The following is a 7,587-nucleotide window of genomic DNA, read 5'->3' as shown; positions in this document are numbered from 1 at the left end:
CATTATTTTTAAACACCGTACCTATATAAAATGATGCGGAATGCATGGAAACACGAGTCACAATAGATTTTAAGAAATCGTGGTATTTTACAATTATAACTTAAATTCAAAATTGAAAGATACTACCACAAAGTGAATCAATTAATAAAATCATTTAACTGAGTTTAACCTCTCCATTTTTTAATCTGTGATACTTTTTATTTTTCACATTTAATTGGTCATTCAATTAATCTGGATAATTTAATTAAATAAAAACAAAAAAGCAAGCCTAAAATATGCGTATAAAAAAGCTATCTTCGATCCTGCCAGGATTCGAACCTGGAATCTTCTGATCCGTAGTCAGACGCGTTATCCGTTGCGCCACAGGACCCTTGCGGCTCCCCGTGTAGTTTTAATAATACATGAAAACCGGTGCGCATTTATATACAACACCGTATTATTATACTTACCTACATCTCCATACGAATTGGCGACTTTGTAATGTTATCCGAAGTTATGATATACAAATGTAGATAATATATTTTTTATAATTCAATAAATAATATTATTTATATTAACCGTATTTACTTTTGATACAAAGTGTTAAGTGCAGTCAGAGATTAAGTGAAGACAAACAAATAAAGTATTGTATTTTATTAACGAATACACATTTATGCAAACCTAATACAATATATTCAGTACGCTAGCCAAACTACTTGCATGTGTGTAAATTATTACACCTACTAACGCCATATTTATGTATTATTAAAATTTTCTCTCAAGTGCGAAATATACCTAAATTATAAATATAATGAGATGCGAAATATATTAACTACTACTAACCGTTACGCCGTGTCTCTGCAGGTGTAGGCACAGAGGATGAAACGCAATACTGTCCTGACATACATTCTTTGCTTGCTTCACATCCATACTTCTAGTGATAGATGTCCTCCGGTTACGAAATGTATGCTATGGTTGCCATATCCATTATAAATATGTATAATTTTTAACATATTTTTACGGCAATTGCAACAGAATACAAATATTTTTTTAAATATTATGATCAAAGCCCGTAAGTAATCCAAGTCAAGAATAAATATATAAACTAATATATTTTATAAAATTAATAAAACACAAACATTGTTTTTAACCATTTTTATTTTTGATACCATTATTCAAACCGATTTTGACTCATGCCTTGTCTTCTTCAGGGATAAAATGCGCAACAAAGTATCAGCAAAAAAAAACATAAAAAATTAATATAATATTTTAACAACACTTTTGTTCATAAATTGTGTTAATTCATTAAGAAGTTATTTTTACATTTCAACATCTCAAGACAGATGAACAAGAATATGGAAGATGGGTTCCCACATATACGTATGTAACAGATTACCTTATTTTCCGTATAAAATGTTAAAGCAATTATATTTAAAAAATACAGAATTTCAAATGATGGATCTAGTCGTGCCTCAATTAATTTTTAATAGCCTTTTGGTACCTACTTTTGAAAAGATACAATACTGAAAGCTGGTGTACTTTTTCAAAGTAAAAGTCGTTAAGAAAATACTTTCGACAGAAAAGTAGCCATACAATTCATACAATGAATGAAATTGTTCCCAAAACTTCCCTCGGGATAGCATGCAAATGAATATTGCAGCAAATAGTGTGTACAGTTTACATTTTACATACAGCAACTAGGGGAAAGGCGGTAGCATGACGTGTGGCGTGAGTGAGTTCCCTACAGCGACTCCCAACTCCCAGTTCACCAAGTCCCAAGTCGGCCAACATCGCGCCGGACACGCGTCAACTGAAATATTTACTCCTAAATAGTAAACAAACGTAACATGTCCATGATAAATTAATGATCACTGCGTGTTTTCTGAAAGCGTTCAAAAAGTATATACTAAAGTTTAAAAAAATATCCTTTTTCTTTAGATCTATTGTTTCGATGCATTCCGCATCATTTTTAAACACCGTATGTAAAGCTTAGTCTAAGTTTTAGAGTTGAAACAGTTTTTAAATCATTCCTGAACTCTCTGTGACCTTTTTCATATTTCTTTTATGTGCATCTAGTTGCCATAGGTCACAGGTTATAGATCACTGTATGTAGCTTATGATCTTTAAATAAAACTTTTGAAGGAACAAAACTCTTAAATTAGTGTAATATATATTTATCATTATAGTATATGCTGAAATACAAAACGTTAAACGCTTACAAGATTTTATTTGTAATTTTCACTACTAGTTTTCAAGAAGTAAACATTGCCTTATTATGCATGATATTAATATTTTTACTTAAATTGATTGATTTTTTTATAATTAAATTTAAGTTTTATTAGGTAAATACCACTATATAGTGGTATTTACTAGGTAAATCTTTAATTAAAAATATATAAATATTTCCACAAAGGGCCTGCCAAACAAAATAATGATATCATTTAAAATAAGTTTTAAACCGCACCTATTTTTCTGTAATAATTTATTTTTTCTCATTTTTAGTAAGTCGTTCAATCAAATTAGGCGAAAATAAATGAAAAAAATTATTTATCCCTAACATTTGAAGATTTGAAGTAACGAATCTTGCCGATATTTGCAGATATTTTTAACACTTACCTTGCAGATATTTTTTTTAGTTTACCTTTGTGCAAAAATAATTACATACGTAATGTACGCTTTGCATTGGTGATCTAGGTGTACCCTTTTGCAATTATTCACCTTTTGAATTTCTGTCCTATTAAAGGTTTACATAGTCATGCGGGATCGGAATAAAACCATCCCTTTTGATAATTTCGACTCAAATTAGAGCGATTGTTTGTCTATGGCAAAGCTTGTTCAGAATTTCACTACGCAACGCACGAACCAATCTAATTAAGCACCCACCTCTATAAAATTACGGCGTTCTCCGAACGCACTCCAAATCTGACGTCATTGCCCGCGTGGGAGGGGAGATGTCGAGATAATTGGACCACGTGATCGGCACGTGTCTTCATCAGGCGATATTGTTACTAAATTATATGCCCCCGGACGTAAAGTGGCGCACTACGTGTATAAGGACGACTATAGAATTTGTGATTATCGGATCCACTTCCCGAAAAAGCATTATACAGTATGAGTAGGTACATCGTATTCGCCGCTCGTCAGTGTGCGATTCTCTAGACACATCCTAATATTTTTTCTTTTTCTAACCCTTATCCGCACCCAATGGTGCACAGGGCACTTTAACGTATTAACGCAGTGTTGTCTTGATCGTTACTTCAATTTATTTATTTCACTTAATATATACATAACAAACTATTAAAAAAATCGTATACATTGAAATAAAATATATGGTTCTGATTGATCTTCCATCCTCCCTGCCTACCCCTGCGGGGAAACGGCGTGATGGTAGTAGTAGTAGTAAAATATATGCAAGAACTATTGTTAAAGGTGTAGAAGAATCCTGATTCGGAAAACTCCTTCAGACACATGGAACATATCAATATCCAATGAGATATTGTTCAACATAGCGGTAGCTCTTCCTACAGGCATAACCATCGGCAGCTTGGTCCTGTGTATAGTATGTTACTTACATTAAGGCAAGGTGATCACTCCTGCGCTTCAGGGACCAGTCCAGGGTAATATTAAATAAATATTATGGGGTAAAATCACCAATATATATCGAACCCGGGACCCGCAGCACGGTTGCTAAACGCGCTTACCATTACACAACGGAGGCGGACGATATATAGACATTGAATTTTAGTTAGGTCTAACACCCTTAAAAATAATCAATTGACATTCTACCATGCTCGTGTCCTTACATTTATATACAATACAATTTAAGTTTAATTTTGATTAGGGATGTTGTTGTTGAAATTTGGCGGCGTGCCAACATAATGTCATAACGTTGACAAATCTGTATACATTTTACGCAAGTAAAGACTTGGCCCTTAGAAATAAAATAAATATTTTTCTAACTTAATATCGTATAATTATGACAATTTATTTAAATCAGCGTGTCCAAACTAAAACTGTTATGCTACATCATTTCTTAAAAAAAAACTATTTAAATATTATTTATGGTAACAATAATTTGAGCATGTCTAAATATTAATTCACGTAGTCTTGATTTATGATAATGAAAATTAAAAGAAAAAAAATTAAGAATAATAAAACAAATGAAAATTATAAGGATGCGTTTTAGACATAACAATAGAGGCAAAAATAATAGATGACATACCAACTGGCTGAGAAAGTTCCCGCTGTAAATATATAATTTCTAACAATCGAAGCAATATGGATTTTCGACGATGAGCAGAATAGTGGACGTTTCATAAATGTATAAATTGGTCGTTGAAGCCAGCCGACGATAGGTCGTAAGCCTAGCAAATGTTGACACTCTCAATTACGAGTATTATTTTATTTTATTTTAAACACTATACACACATGTATTACAAACCTTGGTTTAGATCGCACATATTATATATAACACACATACATTTATAAGATACTTGCATAGATAACTATCGGAAAGGTACATCGAAAAATACAATATAAATAAATGCGTAATCAAATTATATTATTCTCGTTTCTAAGTTGTTGTAGGAATGGATACCCTGATGAAACACGAGTAGAAGTTAAATAGAGTAAACGACAATCTCCGTATTTTTAATTTAAGTTTAACTAGGTAAATACCACTATTTCTAAAAATCTATTTCACAAGTGTTTCGATGCATTCCGCCATCCATTTTCAAACTCCATGTTCAAATGAGATGTTTGAAATTGATGCTGAATGCATCGAAAAACGTATAACAATAGGTTTTAAGAAATATTGGTATTTACCAAGTAAAATTGAACATCTAAATGGATAGACATTTCCACAAAACGACTGCCGAATCAATTAAATTATAAAAAAAATATATTTAAAACTTGGAAAATAGTAGCTGGGAAGAAATATAAACCCAGAAAAAGTAACAAATACTTTCCCAATCGGGTAACCAAAATATAACTGTCAACCATAAGTCATATTTCTAAAACTGAACCACAATAAATCCTTGATTATCTTAATACAACTGCTGGCTAACATTCGGAAGCTGTGTTTAACGCGTTTAGTAATGATTAACAGTCGGAGTCGTCTTGGTGCTTGAAGCTAGCACATGCATTTATAAATCATAATAACTTTGGAGTTATTCAAAGAAATAACGGAAGATATCCGGAAACCCTTTGACTTCATTACCACAGCTGTTTGGCAATAATCTCTAAACTGATGTATTTGTAGATATGGGATTTCCTGACTACATAGGTACATGAGACTGAATTCAATTGGGTAGGTATCTTCGTATATTTTGCATGTATTTATAAATACATGGAAAACTATATTAGAAATAAGTTATCATATATTAGAAAACTTGATTGACATTACTGCTTTATGAAAAAGGTTAAAGAGGGGTAATAATAAGTACAAAGGAAGGAGAATAGAAGCAAAGATTAAAATAATTGAATCTTCATTTGTACCAACATTAATAAATATTATATTGAACGAAATACGATTGAACAAAAAAAATAAACGTCCATAAATTGATACGCATATTTAAAATTTTACAAAATGACGACTATTTTATCAAGGTCTTTGATTCTGATTTCAGTTTAAACACCGATTATTTAAAAAAAAAACGTGGTGTAACGTATACCCAAATTAATAAATGATCAGTACTTAGCGCATATCCTGTAACATACTAAAAGTAAAATCGACAACTTTCACAGAGCTTTACGCCTTTATATGAGGTAAAGTCTTTCCATTTACTGCAGCTGTTATTTGTGAAGAAGTTTACCTCACCAACAAAGAAAGTTCATAAATCAGGTTTTTCTTTGCAAACGTTGAGTGCTTTGGTGAAAATTTATTTGGCACTTTGATTCTCTTGCGTTCAGGAAACATTAATTTGTGTACTTACTTAAAGAGGTTAAGGATTTGGTACTGGGTACTGTTATGTATGATGACCATTTCACACGATGGCAAATTAACCCTTCTTTAGAGAGATCTCATGAGCCAGTTATAAGCGGAAGTCGAGAGTATAATAAGGATGATTGAAAGCTGTTAAAGATTGTCTTAAACATTTTAAATCAAATTAATAATACATTAAAATGCACTCATAAGGGAACACGATTATTATATTCTATATGTTTATCGTGTTCATATGAACCATTCATCTGAATCTGGAATTCTGTATCGCAACTATTGTTCGATACCTTTGTAGGTACATACTACTACTACCAACACGCCATTTATCTGCAGAAGTAGTCAGATATATGAATGGATATCCTAAATGAAGTTTTGTCTTATACTAACTATAAACATCTACATTTTTGAAGCGCCCTTTAGTTATCCAAATTGAAAAGACGCGTTGTCTCGCAATTGACAAATTCAGTTGTCATTAAAAAAAATATTAAAAAAATATTACAACAATATGCAAAAGACAATAACAATCCTAGAACACGTGCTTAAACTATTAAATTTTATGAAATAGAACAGCACCTTAAATACCTCAATTACACCAGCTCCTAATAGTGCGACAGCGAGAGCAGAAAACCTCAAAGAGAAAACTACCATGACGAGTCACAGAAGGGTGTAAAAATACGATAAAGTCCCGTTTGAGCTGTACTAGTCTGGAAGTTGGGAGACCATCACTCGGGCCCAACATTTTGGCTATTCTAAAGCCCAAGAAGATCGGGAGGAAGGCATAATAATTTATCGCCGAATCTTTTCCCCGCTCAGCCCACTCGACGCCTCGAGACCGATTGACAGCTTAAAAAACACACACACAATTTGTATCTATCATAAGCATCATCATCCTAATGTTATTCAAGTCTTTATAAGCGCCTTAGAGGAAGTATTTTACAAAAATAGCGCCATATTAATTATCCAAATTATTATCATTGTTACTGACCTATTCTTCTGAAAACAATATCTGATAGACAGTCGTTCTGAGTACATTTTGAAGGGATGTTTTCATCTGCGACAATTAACGTCTGAAAATATTTATTTTATTAGTCGGGCGGCGGTCGAGTCCGGGTGATAAATCGCTTTTCGCTTTGCTCTATGTTTAGTTTAGCCTCATGTTAAGCACGTGCCGCCCTGAATGCCGGCTCTGTGCCGGCATCCCGCCACATCTGGTCACCACACCGTCCGCGCTCCGCAGACTTCGGGAATAAGGAATACCATTCCAGCCGAGATATACAAATCGAGCACTGCTTATCTTTTTTTTTAATTACCTAACGCCCAAGTGACTCTGAAATCTAGCTATGGTCATGCAACTAATCATGACCCTAATCAGGCTTCAACTTTTTGAGTTTTATAGCCTATGCCTACTCGTGAGTGGATTTACTCTTTATGTTTAAAGTTACTTTAATTTCATGTAATTCATTAGTGAAAATTCTAGGCAAAAACACTTGTTTTTTTTTACGTAAGATGTGAGTTTACTTATGTACTAGGAATATATACTCCTGAAACTTAATCATATATCGTTTCAAAATAATTGTGGAGTTCCTCACCAAAAAGTTACATTTTCGATATTGTATAAAAAATCCTTTAACCCTTTCTCATCCGAATTAATTCCTATGGATTAAAAA

At 32.7% G+C, this 7,587-nt stretch overlaps 1 non-coding gene across 1 annotated transcript; it reads right to left on the bottom strand.

Annotated features, from left to right (window-relative positions):
- Nucleotides 1-297: 297 nt before the first annotated feature.
- TRNAR-ACG (transfer RNA arginine (anticodon ACG)) lies at nt 298-370 on the bottom strand. Its single transcript has one exon. It is a non-coding gene; the product is annotated as a tRNA-Arg (tRNA).
- Between the last annotated feature and the right edge of the window lie 7,217 nt (nt 371-7,587).

This window comes from Brachycentrus maculatus, unplaced genomic scaffold (genome assembly GCF_059751285.1).
Source record: "Brachycentrus maculatus isolate JH-2025_06_01 unplaced genomic scaffold, ASM5975128v1 h1tg001598l, whole genome shotgun sequence".
Lineage (NCBI taxonomy): Eukaryota > Metazoa > Arthropoda > Insecta > Trichoptera > Brachycentridae > Brachycentrus > Brachycentrus maculatus.
This window is presented reverse-complemented; position numbering and strand designations above follow the sequence as displayed.